Source organism: Ambystoma mexicanum, chromosome 11 (assembly GCF_040938575.1).
Source record: "Ambystoma mexicanum isolate Mex_15411 chromosome 11, UKY_AmexF1_1, whole genome shotgun sequence".
NCBI lineage: Eukaryota > Metazoa > Chordata > Amphibia > Caudata > Ambystomatidae > Ambystoma > Ambystoma mexicanum.
In genome coordinates, this window is record NC_090934.1 from 67,416,206 (window position 1) to 67,430,467 (window position 14,262).

Consider the following 14,262-nt stretch of genomic DNA (forward strand, 5'->3'; position numbering starts at 1 on the left):
TTGACAGGGTCGAGTCAGTTTCAGGGTGCTTTTCAGCTTCTGTGACATAGTTCAGGATGGGAGACATCTGCAGGTATCAGCGGCAGGAAGTTTGGCAAGCAAAGTAGGACAGGCAGCAATAGTCTGGCCTACACAGTGGCTTGGGGTCATGAATTGTTGTCTCGGTGCTAATTGGTGCTTCTGAAGCATCAGTCGAGACATCTCGGAAGGCTGTAAGCAACTGCAGCATACCAACAATCAGCGTTGCAGTTGATTGCCTCTTAAGGGACTCAACTGGTTCGAAAATGTCCATTAAGGTGGATGTCGATAGATGCTCATCAACACACTTCTCATAGCTTCTTCATTGAGCTTGTGTCTTCCTTTAAGACAGACGGCCCAAAGCTGGGGAGCATTTTGCAGGCATCTGCCTTGTCCTTGGTTTTGGGTTCAGAGACACTCTGACACTTCCCACCTAGGAAACTTGCTGCAGAGCCTAGCAGGGCACGCTGTGAGCTGGCTAGGTACAGGTTCTGGAGTGGCTGGAGGGTCTTCTGGATTCAGTATCTCCCTCTGTTCCCTGGGAGATGTTTGGGGAGGGATCTTGCTTCCCTCTTGGAGGTCCTGGCCTTCCATCACTGGAGAAAGATGTAAGGCAGACTGTACCTTCAGCCGGGGTGCAATTATGAGATCTTATTTCTGCTTCTGGTGAAGCCTTCAGATGATCTGCAAAGGAGGGGCTTAGCCCTCTTTTAAATCCAAGTGGACCACCGGGATTTATGTAGACTAAGCCTACCTTAATGAACAAATCCAGGGTCCCATCAACAATCTTCTGTATTTGTGAGGTCATAACCAGAGTGCTTTGCAACAGAAATGGTAAATGGGTGAAAACATGTAATACTAAGTATGACCCATCTTCCTGTCTGCTGTGGATCACAGGATCTCTCTGGTTAATGGAGCTCTCTGTGGTTCCTTAATAAAGTGGATTAGCCGAACACATTTTCCGGAGGTTGATCTGCCATCATTCAATTTCATTAAACATTTTCAAAAAATCCAAGTGAGCGCACGCCCAAGCCAATGCTTCCAAATGGAAGTGTCGGAATACTGAGTGTTGCAGGTGTCCGGAAGAGAGAAGGAAGCCACAGGAAAGTGGGTATGGGAGGTAGACATTGGGGCAGTGGAGTAGTGCAAAGGGGGTGCTGGGAAGCACTTCCCTGTCGGTATCCTCCCACTTCTGAGGTGGCTCAGAACATGGGCTTTAACAAGAGGTAAGAACGCCCATTCTGAGCTTTCTGATTGGATGGGCCCCTTGAACTCCCTGTCTGTGTGTCAATTATTCAATAAACCCTGCCAGATGGAGGCATTACCCGGTTAGATAATCCCTCAGGGTTGAGTCACAGGCCAGCGCAAAGCCAGGGCCTTAACGCTAGCCACCGGGCATTAACAGACCCGGTAATGTCACCGCCCCGAGTTTCTTTTTGCTATTATTCCTAGCATGGTTTTCCAGGAGGCTTATCATTTTTTTTTTTTTATATGGAAACAGTGTGATTGCTGTTTCTCAACTAAAAAAATCCTACAAAACAAGATGTCTGCGGTCGGGGAAGCACTGGAGCACTGAGTGTTCCTGGCACTGGTGAGTGATGAGGAAGCGGCAGGTAACTTGAGAGAGGTGGAAATTGGGTGTCGGGGTCTAGGGGAGCACTTATCTGCTGCCTGCTGTTCTCCTGCATCTAAGGAGGTTCAGTACACAGGCTTTACCATGCGGTAAGGCCCCCATTCTGAGCATCCTAATTGGCTAGGAGGTCCCCTGCCCTCCTCTCACCCTGATATTAATTCAGTATATATAGGCCGCAAAATCCAATAGGAATGATCTGCCTCTCTAAGGTACGTGTTTCAGTCTCCTCTGGGCTCCACTGGTTGGTGGCATAGTCCTATGTATGATAGGATGTAGGAAAATAACAGTCTACAAACCAACAAGACCCCTCCGAACAAGCAACGAAATCCGCCTGGAACCCAAACCATACCTTAAGAAAAAACTTGGAGGCACCTCCTTCTACCACTTAGCCGCAAAAACCTGGAACAACATCCCAAAAGAAATAAGAAACACTGAAGATCACCTAAAATTCAGGAAATCACTAAAAACCTGGCTCTTCAGCACCACAGACTAAATCTCGAAACCAAAACCGGAAAAAGGACAACTAAGCCGAAATGGACACGGACCATCCCCAACCTGAGAGGGTAGCTCCCACGGCACCTGGACGGGTGACACCAGATAGAAGGGAACACAGACGGCACGCACTGAGACTGAGTCAACTATCCCAGACAATCCCACCAACACTTTTGCCCGCCCCCTTAGTTACCGCCAGGTACCACAGTAGCGTGGAATTGTTGGATATTGGCTCCCACCACACTACCTGATAGGTGCACTGTCCACAGGAGTAGGAAGTAGGATAAGGGGAGCTATGAGAGAGCATGTTAGAGGTGGGGGCCAGAGGAGTAAGGAACCCTGTCTACCAGTTGGACCCAGATCAGGACAGAGCCGCATCAGAGGAGACTACGCAAGCTGAGCGCCTCAATTCAGGATAGAGACGCAAACTAACCAACCCTACTAACGATCTCCCTTTCTGCATACGCCTCTCAAAACTCCAAAACAAACACAACCAAAACCTACAGCACAACAGACCGCACAAATTATCAACATTGCAACAACAAAACAAAAACACACATAGTCTTGCACAACAGTACACGATGACTACCGGCTGCAAATACCCCAGGCCCAGCCAACGGATCCACCGGGCTGAGGCCGCCAACAGCACATCACTGCTCTCTTGCACTTTTCCTGCTTCCTCCCACTAACTCAACCTCCCCTCCTCTTTCAGAGCCGCCATGGCGCCAGGGGACCAGTGGTGATAGTGCGCGGTACAAACGTCCTTTAACATTAACATTAACATGATTCTAGTGGGATGTGGCCCGCTGATGCATGTGGGCGAGTTCATTAGACTAGTGTAGAGCTCTGCCGGAGAGAGTGGGATATGGATGCGGCTATGCCCTCTGCTCGATGGATGCATTTAACAGAACAGAACCGTAGAAAACAGAAGGCTTGACTGGGGTCTGGGATCAACTGACATTCACAGCTGAGTGACAGTCTCCTTAAAATGTGTGGGGTGGCGGAGTTTGACTGTTGTTTCAGCTCTGATGGGATAGCTACAAATGTGTGAATGGATTCACCCAAGCGACTGGGAACTGGACTACGTGTAGACTCCTGGTTCCTTCCTACTCTGACGCTTTTCACTCATACCATGCCAACCCTGCAGACGAGGCCAGAGGCCAGAAGGCCAGCAGAGATGAAGAAGAGAATGCTAAGGGGACATCATTTGACATCTCTGCTGCACTGCTTTCTTACATGATTGCAAAACTCTGCCAGTCTTAGCAAACACAGCCTTCCTGGCCTTGACCAGAGAAAGACCCAGTACAGTGTATTGGTGTTTTATATTTATGAGGCAAGGGAGAAGAGTTTCAACAAGACCATCCATACGCGGGCACGCACAGCTGACTGGGCAGTTCTGATATTGGATGGCATACACTAGTAAATGAAACAGGACACACATACCTTTGTGGTAGGGGGGCATTGCTATCAAGAGGATATGGCATTGACAAGCACTGACTACAGATGGAAATAGGGTACAATAAACACTCTGAATATTCAGGGAAGTCTTGAAGGTTAGTGCAGTGGCTAAGGGCATGCCATGGTCCAGTGGTGAAGAATACATAGGGTGAAGGCGTGAACACTGAAAGGTAGTTCACAGAGGACCAGAAATAAGGAGGTTGTGGAGGGCTTAAGAGTGCAGCGTGTGTGGGCGAGTGCAGCAAGAGGTGGGCTTAGTGAGCTGGGGGTAAGCTGGATTTGAAAGAAGGAGGGGATCCAGATGAACAGGCAGTCCATGTGGGGGTAGGGCAGCAAGGTGGGTGAATATGAGGGCAGGATGAGGAAAGTGAGGACAGTAAAGATTTGCACCCTGTCAAGTGGTGTAGAGGAGTAGAGAAGAACTCCTAAGAGGAGCCTGGGCAGAACTCTAGCCTGCTGAGGACAAGGGTGCTGCGCAGTGCCTTATCGAAGGACGGGGAAAGATCGGATGTGACGGATGTGTGGTGGGAAAGTTAAATCTCGCACCTGAAGAGCTGCAAGTGATAAGCAGTGGTACTTTCACAAAGCTGTGAAAGAGTGCCGCCAGACCGGTACCGATGGCTGATGATGGAAGGTGTTGGTGAACGGCAATAAAAGCCAGGTAGTAGATCCCCTTTGATTTGGGGGAGTTGAGCATAAGTCAACGCAGCACCATCCAGTGGGGTCGGGCAACGTGGCAGTCTGCGATGTGGGAAGGCAGCTGGGGGGAGGAGGAAGGGAAGGAGAACAAGATGTGTGTGTCATTGTCAAAGATATAGGCCCTCATTACGAGTGAGCCGGTCTAGAATTAAGTTAGCGGTAAGAACTTTACCATCCCCTTTTCTGGAATGGCTCACTCAGAGTCTGCTGCTAGGGGCTGTGAACAACCAGCAGCTGTGACCTGCCAGTAGTTCAAGTGCCTACCAGCAGATAAATCACTGAAGCACTGGTACCGTTAACAAGAGAGATAGTGCTTCAGTGTTCACAGTCCCATAGAACTCCATGGGGATGGGGACTTACCGTTCCGCTGCCGCGTGAGCAGTGGGAACGGTAAGTCGAGGGTGCTGTTAGGATGCTGGTATTACCGGCTGCCTACCTGCAACCTCGTAATGAGGACCATAATGTGAGAAGACAAAGGAGGAGCTGTAGAATGTGAATAGGAGATGGAAAGGAGGTGACAAGCTAGGAGGTGTTCGAGGTGAGGGCAGTGCCCTGGAATCCCAGCAGAGAGAGTCAGGGGGTGGGATGGGAGGTTGACAGTATTGAAGACAGAGAGAGAACAAGGAGGATGAGGATGGAGAAGGAGTGGGGATGAGGAACATTAGAGAGGACGTTAAGTATGTGGCTTTGGAGTGATGGCTGCACAACCTGGACTGATGGTGGTCACTGGATCAATGCATTTGCAAGTCAGGGCTATAGATAGAATAGTGAGGCAGAATGGGGCAGGGTGGTTGTTAGTGGGGTCAGTGAAGGTTGTCTTACAAGGACCACCTTATAGCATCCTTTAATATCCCCGAGGACAGGGAGAAATTGAAGAACAAGAAAAGGCAGGTGCAGGCAATGCGAGCAGGTCCTTAACTGCTTGGGGTGTGATGTGCAACAAGAGTGCAAGATGGGATCACAGAGTAGGGAATGGGTAGTCAGTTCAGCCAGAGTGCTGAGCAAAACAAGAAACAATGCATAGGCTTAGAGTGGTGGGTGAGGTGGAAGAGAACGGGCAAAATAAGCTAGTGGGGGTATTTTATTCCCTTTACTCGTATGGCACAGCTGCATTGCCAGTTCAAAGAATGTCTGTTTTGGTATGCTAATGTATGGTAAGGGCACATGTATAGCGTAACTATCGCCTCGATGAGGCATTTGGCCTCTGAACAATTTCAGAAATACCACAGCTCTGATTCCACGGGAAACTGAGAAATGAATGTGGAAACAGGAAGGCCTTTGATCTTCGGCTGAACTCTGACCTGCACGAGGAGATCGAGGCGTGTCAAGTCTGAGCATCAGTAAAGTAACACCTTAAAAACAAATAATGCCATTAAACTGAACAGGATCATCTCGGACCTGGTCCCCTCAAAGAGACTTCTTGAATGATGAGTGCTCCCAATTGAGCGACATGAAACTGACAGAGTCTATGGACACGAGCCACTGGCATCCAGAGTGAACCTCTGAGTGCAGGCCACCTCACCTTGTACTGCTGCAAAGACATATTGTGGACACTGCAAGCCCCACACGCTGGGCCCCTTTAGGACTGCAACCATGCTGTTAACGTGTGGTTGACCCTCCAGACTTTCGAATTCATCTCGGATAATCCCTTTATCCTCCTGCCCCTTCTCATGCAACATGACAAAGATAACATGTTGAAAACCTCTTTGTCTGAAGCATCTGTTATTGTAATGTGTTCCACTGTTCTTGTGTCAGCCATCTACGCTCCAGTGAGTTCATTTAGACTGCCCAGCCACCGATATCACCAGGTGAGCCAGGGAAAGCTTGCAGGGGGGCACGTTTGCATGGATCATTACATGGTCCCATACTCTATACACAGGCCCAAAAGAAATCCTCCTCCCCACCACCCACTCTTCCACTTTCCATGTTTGCCTTTAGAGGGATCCCCACTTCCTTCGCCTGACGGGAAATGCTGGCTGTGTGATGTTTGTGTGTGTGACTGCATGGCAGAGCCAACTGTGCAAATCCTATGGAACAACAGGCCATACAAACAAATACACTGTGTATGATGATAAAAGTCAACACAAGAAACATTTAAGATTGCTCAGAGATTTGTGTGTAAGCTCAAAGCTCCCAAACCAAGTAGGGGTGACTCGGCCTTACATACCTCTAGGTTAATGACATTAGCACAGTTGAGTTGAATCTAGTGTTCTGGTGCCACAATACAGTTCACATTGCAGGTGATACAATTCAGATGGGGGCGGGGAAGGTCCACAGTACCAAGGTAATTTGTATTACTACAACTGGCCTACCTCGTCACCTTACTCAGTATGACCTTGTCTTTCCTTTCTGCAAATCTTTTTTTACAGATCTCTCCTAATGTCGATGCTGTTGATTACTCCTCTCTCCTGCCCTGGCTGGACTCATTGTACACTGCAGCTCTGCCCTCTATTCCTGCCTACCACAGACCAGAGAGGACCTGCGGTGCGAGCTGCAGTGTAAGTGACAAGGGAGGCCATATTTAGTAATGGGGTTTACCATCTGTTCTCAATGTATTACTCCACAACCGACCTCCCTCATCACCTTCCTCAGAATGAGGAACTAACCAAGATTGCCCTCTGACAGGACTCCACAGACACTGACCAACGTAGAATGCAACACTCGTTATTTAATGAGTATCCTAACACAACTACGATACGTCCCCAAAACTGTCCCCAAAACTCTGGATCCTACGGCTGAGCCTGGAATGAACAGTCAGCAGTGGTTCATGAAAGTCGCCGGGGAAGCACAAGTGCCCGCCCCCAAAGATGTCGCTCAGGAGAAGCCTCAATGCTTCCCCTAGTCAGTCTTTCTTCCGTGAAGACGGACCCCCGCCAGCTCAGTTAGGAGACGGATGGTGTGTAATCCCTAAGCTCTTGGCTATATCTCACAAGAATAACATGACCCAAACATTAGGTGACACACGCAGTGATATCTAACTGTGACCTGCCCTGCATCAGAATTTGCTTACACCTGCACAGTAATTGTATTATTTGCTGCATGCTTATGTGTCACCTTGCCTCTGTATATACCCTCAAATGTAAAAGCAATTGAAACTATGTGTCATTTTTTGCAACCTGTAATCTTGCGCCCAGATACCTCCGGGTTAGATGTGCAATATAAATAAACAAATAAATACAATATATATGTAACAAAGAGGTTGTCACAAACCCTAAAAGATTCCCTTTTTGCCCAATACATAAGGTCCTCTCTCTTCACATCCAATAAGGCAAGATGAGCCCGTCAATGACCCTAATGACGGTAATATTACTTCTTTGTCCAGAAATAAAGATTAACCAGTTTTATGGGAGAAAGATAGGACTTGGTATGAGAATCAGAGTCTCTGAAGTTGTCATGAGCTAAGGGTGCCAACAAGTCTCCCAAATCAAATCTGTACAAGTCAATCAATCTCCCAGTCATTTTACCGATGAAACAGGCACCTCAAAAACAGGGATTTTAGGGATAACCATAACAGTGCCCCTTGTCCAAACGGTTCATAGGGATGTCTCATGAAGAATTACAAGACCACCTGAAAATCCCATAGGGCATCAGTGTTATCCTCGAGGATTTGAGGAAAATAAAACACTTAAGAGATTTGGAAACCAGTTTGTCCAAGAACCCTCAAACTGCACTAGGGCCGGTGAAAATCTGTTATAGCTGGCCATTGGACTTGCACTGCCAAACCTTTATGAAAATCCTCCAAGAGAAATTTGAGCACCTTAGGGAGTTTACAATACAAAGGAAGGAGACCAAACGACCTGCAGCAGGATTGAAAGGATTTTAGGGGTGTTGATTGGTGTTTTAGGACCTGTTCTTGGGAGAAGCTTGCCTCTCTGAACTGCTGTGCCTGTGGCTGCCAACATCCCTAGCCTCTGCAGGACTTGACGATCAACTTCCATATGGAATGCTGTGGCGGGGGTTATTCCAGGTGCCAACCCACTGCTGGGTCTTCCACTGGGATGCAGAGTTAAGGAAATTGCCAGGGCTGGAGCAATTGTCAGCACATGAAGGATTGGGATCTGGGACCTCTTGGTCCGCTTGGGGACCATCAGATTCCTCCCATCATTTATTGGGTCACTCTTATCATTACCATAGGAGTGATGGGAACGGGAGGGAACACAAACAGTAGAACCATGGGCCACCTCAGGAGCAGACAATCCTGAAAAGAAGAGCACACAAGTGGACCTATCCTGTTCCCTTTAGTGTCAAAGAGATGAATCTGACGTTCCCCAAATCTGCTGCAAAACAACACAGAAGATCCTGGAGGGAATTTAGATCTGATATTAGAAAACTGAAAAGGGACAGAAGGGTTTCTAGTGATATATGATATGATATGATATGATAGTTTATTTATACAGTGCCTATACACAATGGGACTGATTCATGGAAGTGTTTTATAATGGCGCAAACCCATAGGAAAACATTCAATGAATCAGGCCCAATGTGTTTCATATGATGGCAAGATAAGGAAACAGACACAGAGATACCGGAATTGGGTCCTTGCTTCTAAAGCAGCAAGATTGCAATTAGACACAGGGAAAATGCTAAAAGCTGTAAGCGATATTCACTCAACACTACAGCTAAGTCAATGCCTAGTCTGGGATGCTGAGGAAAACCCTTATTGATGTATTTTTATATCTAGTTCAGTACTCTGGATGACAACCCTTGTATAACACCCCCCTCTAAGAATCCCCCTGACCCCACTGAGCCAAGAAGTAGGTTTGTTTTGCAAATTAAACGGTTTATTTGGACAATTCAACAATATATATCTATCACACTTTATAAATCAATTGATAACTGATATCACACTTCAGAATATGAGCAGTAGTCCGCAAGAGGTAACTTATGAATAGGAACAGAAGAATAAGGTGGGAGAGAATGCTTTATATGGTTCAAGGAAACGCAAGGTGGAATAAAATGCAGTACAGAAATAACTTGTTATGATTTTAGCAAAAAGTAATATGATCACTTTTTCTTTTGACAATTCACTCCCCCCCTATGCAATACAAGAAATGGAAGGAGAGCACACAGTCTTCAAGAATCCCAACAAATCACACTTTCTAATGCAATGCACAGTTCCAGTTCTCCCAGCAAGCTTAGAGAAAATAGGGTTGAGTTTTAAACACAGGGGAATTCCTTTAATGTGGTTTGCAAGGAAGTGAAAGGTGCTAAAATTGCTTTTAATTCCCTATAGAGGTTCAGGATAGGTGATGGCTACTTTATATTAGTTCAGGCTCACTTTAACAATACTCTATGAATGATTAGCAGATTGCAAACAAATTTTATCAAAGAGAAGCAAAAAGCTGCTGATTTCTACAGATGAAGAAATCGGGCCAAATCGCAAATCTCGGTAAATTTTGCGAGTGCGTGTCTCGCGATTACGGGAAAAGTATAGGGAGTAGGAAGTCAGTTCTAGGTTCGTTGGAAAGCCTAGATTCTAAATTTCGTTCCTAGCCCAAACGGTTCCAGAGATACGGACGATTAAATAAAGGTAGTTTTTCGGATTTAAAGTAAACTCAAAATGACAGGTGACAGCTTGCAGCTGCAGAATTGACAGGTGACAGTCGTGCAGCTTTAAAAATGACAGATGACAGATGACAGATGACACGATTTCTAGGAGGCAGTTCTACTTAGGTTAAAATAGTTTGGATTAGATTATTTTAACTAAGAGATTGGTTCTGCACAGTTCTGCTAGGTACTCACAGTATAAATTTGAACTAGGACTCGTCACGGATCTGGTCAACACGTCCGGCTGCGGTTCTGTCTGCTCGGAGGGTCAATCAGGCACCGGTTCTGCTCACAGCGATCTGGGTCAGCTCTGCTCTGCTGGTCTAGCCTCTCTGGATTCTGGATGTAACACTGCTTTCTGGGTACTGCTACAGGTTCTTGCAAACATTCTCGGCAAAACTTCAAACAGCTCGCCCGGCTGTTGAATAGTTTGATTAGTTTTGAGGCCTGCTGAAGAGGATTCAGCTGGTGGATTCAGGCCTCTCTGCTACAAATTCTGGAGTTAATTTCTGCTACAGGTTCTGGAGATTGATGGATTTGAAGTCTGGATCTGTGGATGTGAAGTCGTCGGTCAGCATGCTCGGCAGCAAATGGAATTGAATATCTCTACCTGTCCCAGCAGTCTCTTTTTTATGTGTTTTGGAAAGTGGGTGTGTGCGTTGGTCATAACTAAACCTGCCCCTCTCACTTATCATTGGCCAATTCCTCCTCTCTCCCTTGATTGGGGGAAGGAAATGTGAGTCAGAGTGATGCTGTAGGTTTTATGGTCAGAGGAACCTCCCCTTGTCAGATTGCACACAAATCTATTTCTGACCCAAATACATATGTATCTATGTACCATTTTTCTAATATTATAGGTCCATTAACATATTTTCTGTAGCACCAAACCATCCGATCCCTGTCTTTGTACGATGTTGTGTCCACTGATGACAGAATTCTCCCCTTTTCATCCAGATAACGACCTCTAAACCTTTCCAGATTTTACACAAATGTGCACCATGGATATGGGTTACAGATGATAAAGTGTCAGATTTTTAACATGCATACATTTGCAGTAACAACCTTTTTTCCGCTACTATCCCCAGGAACATACCCCAGGGTCCTAACACCTCTTAAAATGTGCACAGAAAAATCACAAGAATAATGGTATTATTTATATAATTCTGACAAGTCCGCACTATGAGTTATCTATCTTTTTAAAATTATGCCTTGGTCAAACAGGTGTGTGGCTTCCCACATCACATGGTGGAATAACTGGTTTATCCACTTCCCCCAAGCCAGCTTGTTCACAGAGGCACAGCTGCCCCCCAGTTTCTCCCAAGAAGAAGCTATTTTACGACGCCCCCAATATAACATTTGCCTGAGTCAAGGGAGTTGCATTGTTCCGTCCCTTCCAGTTCCCAGGTGCTCCACCCCTAATCTAATCAGAGAGGTGTCGACTCCTTTTGGCAAGGGGAAGAGTGGCTGAGCAGGTTTCAACTCCTGTCGGGGGTAGTTGTCAGGCAGAATCCAGTTTCATTAAGCCAGGTTTCAGCTAAATGTCACTTTTTGTTCCCAGTTTAAATCACTTACAATTTTTACATATACATTAAATAATTACTTCCTTCAAGTCATTTCAGAATATAGTTTTACATTGTATCCACCTCTTAGCAAGTCTTTCCTTGGCCTGGTTTTGTTTCATTTGTTCAGTTTTACACACAAGTCTGGTGGTTTTAAAATGCCGGCTTTCTGATAGTGGTGAGTACTGGTAATGCAACCATTTTTGGGATTAAGAAAATGAATTCCCCACAGTTCTGAATTGTGTGTAGCAACAATGGGTGGCAGCCTATTCTTCATGTTTTCCCTGTGCACTCTCTGGGGAGTTCTGGCCATCATGATGTTTTCCATGCCAGTACTGCACAGTTTTATGGTAGGGCTTGGATGCATGGGTAAAAACATTCCACAAGCCTTCCCTCTTGCGATGGCCATTCTGTCCTTTCGCTGATGGAACTCGCAAGATCTGGGATGTTCTCCTCCTCTTCTTCCAATTCCATGGATGGCACAGTTCAGCATCTTTTCCTCCCTCCAGTCGATCAATCAGTTCTCCTTGCTGGTCCTGATGGGAGGATTGGGCGGTACCCCGGGCCCCTCGGGTCTCTGCTCCCGGTCCCCGGTCGTCCTCCTTGGTCAGTCTCCATGGTTTCATCTCACCTAGGATGATAAAGCAAAGCGGCAATACCTATTCGTAGACATTTCTTCACCACTATTAATGGTGTGGCGAACATATACATTTTATGAATCAGAAGATATGAACATATACATTTTCTTTTTTAAATTAGGAGACAAGAACATATATATATACAAGGATCACAGAATTTTATATGCTATATGTGGAATATTTTAGAGTTTGAACTGACTTACTCTGGAGCGGACCCCTCTGGTATTGCAGAGGACTCCTCCAGTTGCTGCAGCGTGTGCCTGGGATGGCAACACTTTAGCTGATTTATATGTACCCACTTGTCTTCCCCTTCCGCCAAACCGCGTTTTGGGATGCAGATCTTGTAGGCCACAGGGGAGATTTTGTCTATAATTTCAAACGGTCCCTTCCATGTAGGCAAACATTTTCGCTGTTTGGCCTGGTTCCTTTGGAAATTGTATAGATAGACCCGGTCCCCCACAGTATATTCCTTCCTGGTGGTCTTCAGGTCGTAGTGGGTTTTCATGCTATCAGCTGATCTTTCTAGATTCCGCTGAGCATAGGCAAAAGCATGTTGGAGGTGTTTCCTTAAATTCTATACATACTCATGAGTTGTGGAGGCATTTATCAATGTCTGCTCTTGAATCCTGTAGAGCAAATGCTGGGGAAGCACCATCTTGGGTCCAGTCATCAACTCAAATGGTGACATTTTAGTTGCAGATGAAGGGGTTCATCTGATGGCCATTAGGACCAGAGGTAATCGGATATCCCAACTTGGCCCAGAATCTGCCACAAACTTTTTTAAGATGCTCACAATGGTTTGGTTATATCTCTCCACTGCTCCAGAAGAAGCTGGCCTGTAAGCAATGTGTAGCTTCCTTTTAACCCCCAGTATCTCCCACATCTTTGTCATTACTTCACTGGTGAAGTGGCTACCTCTGTCTGACTCAATCCTTTGAGGTAGACCAAAACGGGAAAAGATGTGGTTAATCATCAGGGCAGCTGCTGTTTCTGCCTTGCAGTTTGGGGCTGGGAGACATTCCACCCACTTGGTAAACAAGCATGTAACGGTCAACATGTACTTGTTTCCTCTAGACAAGCGGATTACAGGGCCTACAAAGTCAATTTGCAAATCTGATCATGGCAGTGTCATCCCCCTCTTTTGGAGAGGTGCACGGTGTGTGAGGGATGATGGCTGAAATTGTGCACACACAAGACACCCCTTCAAGTATTGGTCGAGGTCCTGCCCCATGTGTGGCCAGTATGCAACCTCTCTTAAGATTTCCAGTGTTGTGTGAAACCCCCTATGACCGGCGGTGGCTGCATCATGGGTGTGACTTAACATCAGGCTTCGGAATGAGGTAGGGACCACCCACTGATCATGGCCAGCTTGGGATTTCCTTACCAACAAACCGTCTTGGATTCGGAACATTTTTGAACATTTCATCAACACTCTTAGGTCCTCTTTCCCAATGTAATCGGTATCCGTCAGGGGAAAGTTCTCAGGGTCCTCAAGGTGTTGGTAAAACTTACCAATAATTGGATCCCTCTTCTGAGCTGTAATTAAATCAGCATCAGGGGTCTCCTTACTCCATTGGGCAGTTGAAAGATCATTGTGAGCTTTTGTCTGGGACCTAGTGATAGCGGTGACCTGGATTTCCCCCAACAGGGACTCTATTTCGATTAGATCCCCTTGGATGGCCCCGGTTTTGGCCAGCTGATCAGCTAAGTCATTTCCAGTTTTGTCTGGTCCCTCTACTTTGGAATGACCCTTGATCTTCTTCCAGTAGATGGTCATCCCATTCGAAGTGACGAGATCATCAATGTTTTGGATTAACTTCCCATGTTTCAGGGGTTTGTTATTAGCACATAACATGCCTCTGGTTTTCCAATTAAGCAGGTGCTCCACGAACCCGTTCCGTACATAATCCGAATCAGTGATTATGACCAGTTCGTGGAGTTGATGTTGGACAGCAGTGAGGATGGCCTGATGCACAGCCATCAACTCTGCCACCTGACTACTTCGGGGACCAATTTTGTATCCAGCAGATGGTTCTGGAAACTCCTTCACCCAGGCATTCCCTACGCCGGCCTCCCGTTCTTTCTCCCCGTTGTTGTCAACATGGTACGAGCATCCATCCACATAGACAGTGGGCATTCCCTCACACTTGTCTTCTTCAAAGACTTTGTGTGGGGAACTAAAATATGCCTCCATGTTGTCCTTGATTTTTAGACTTTC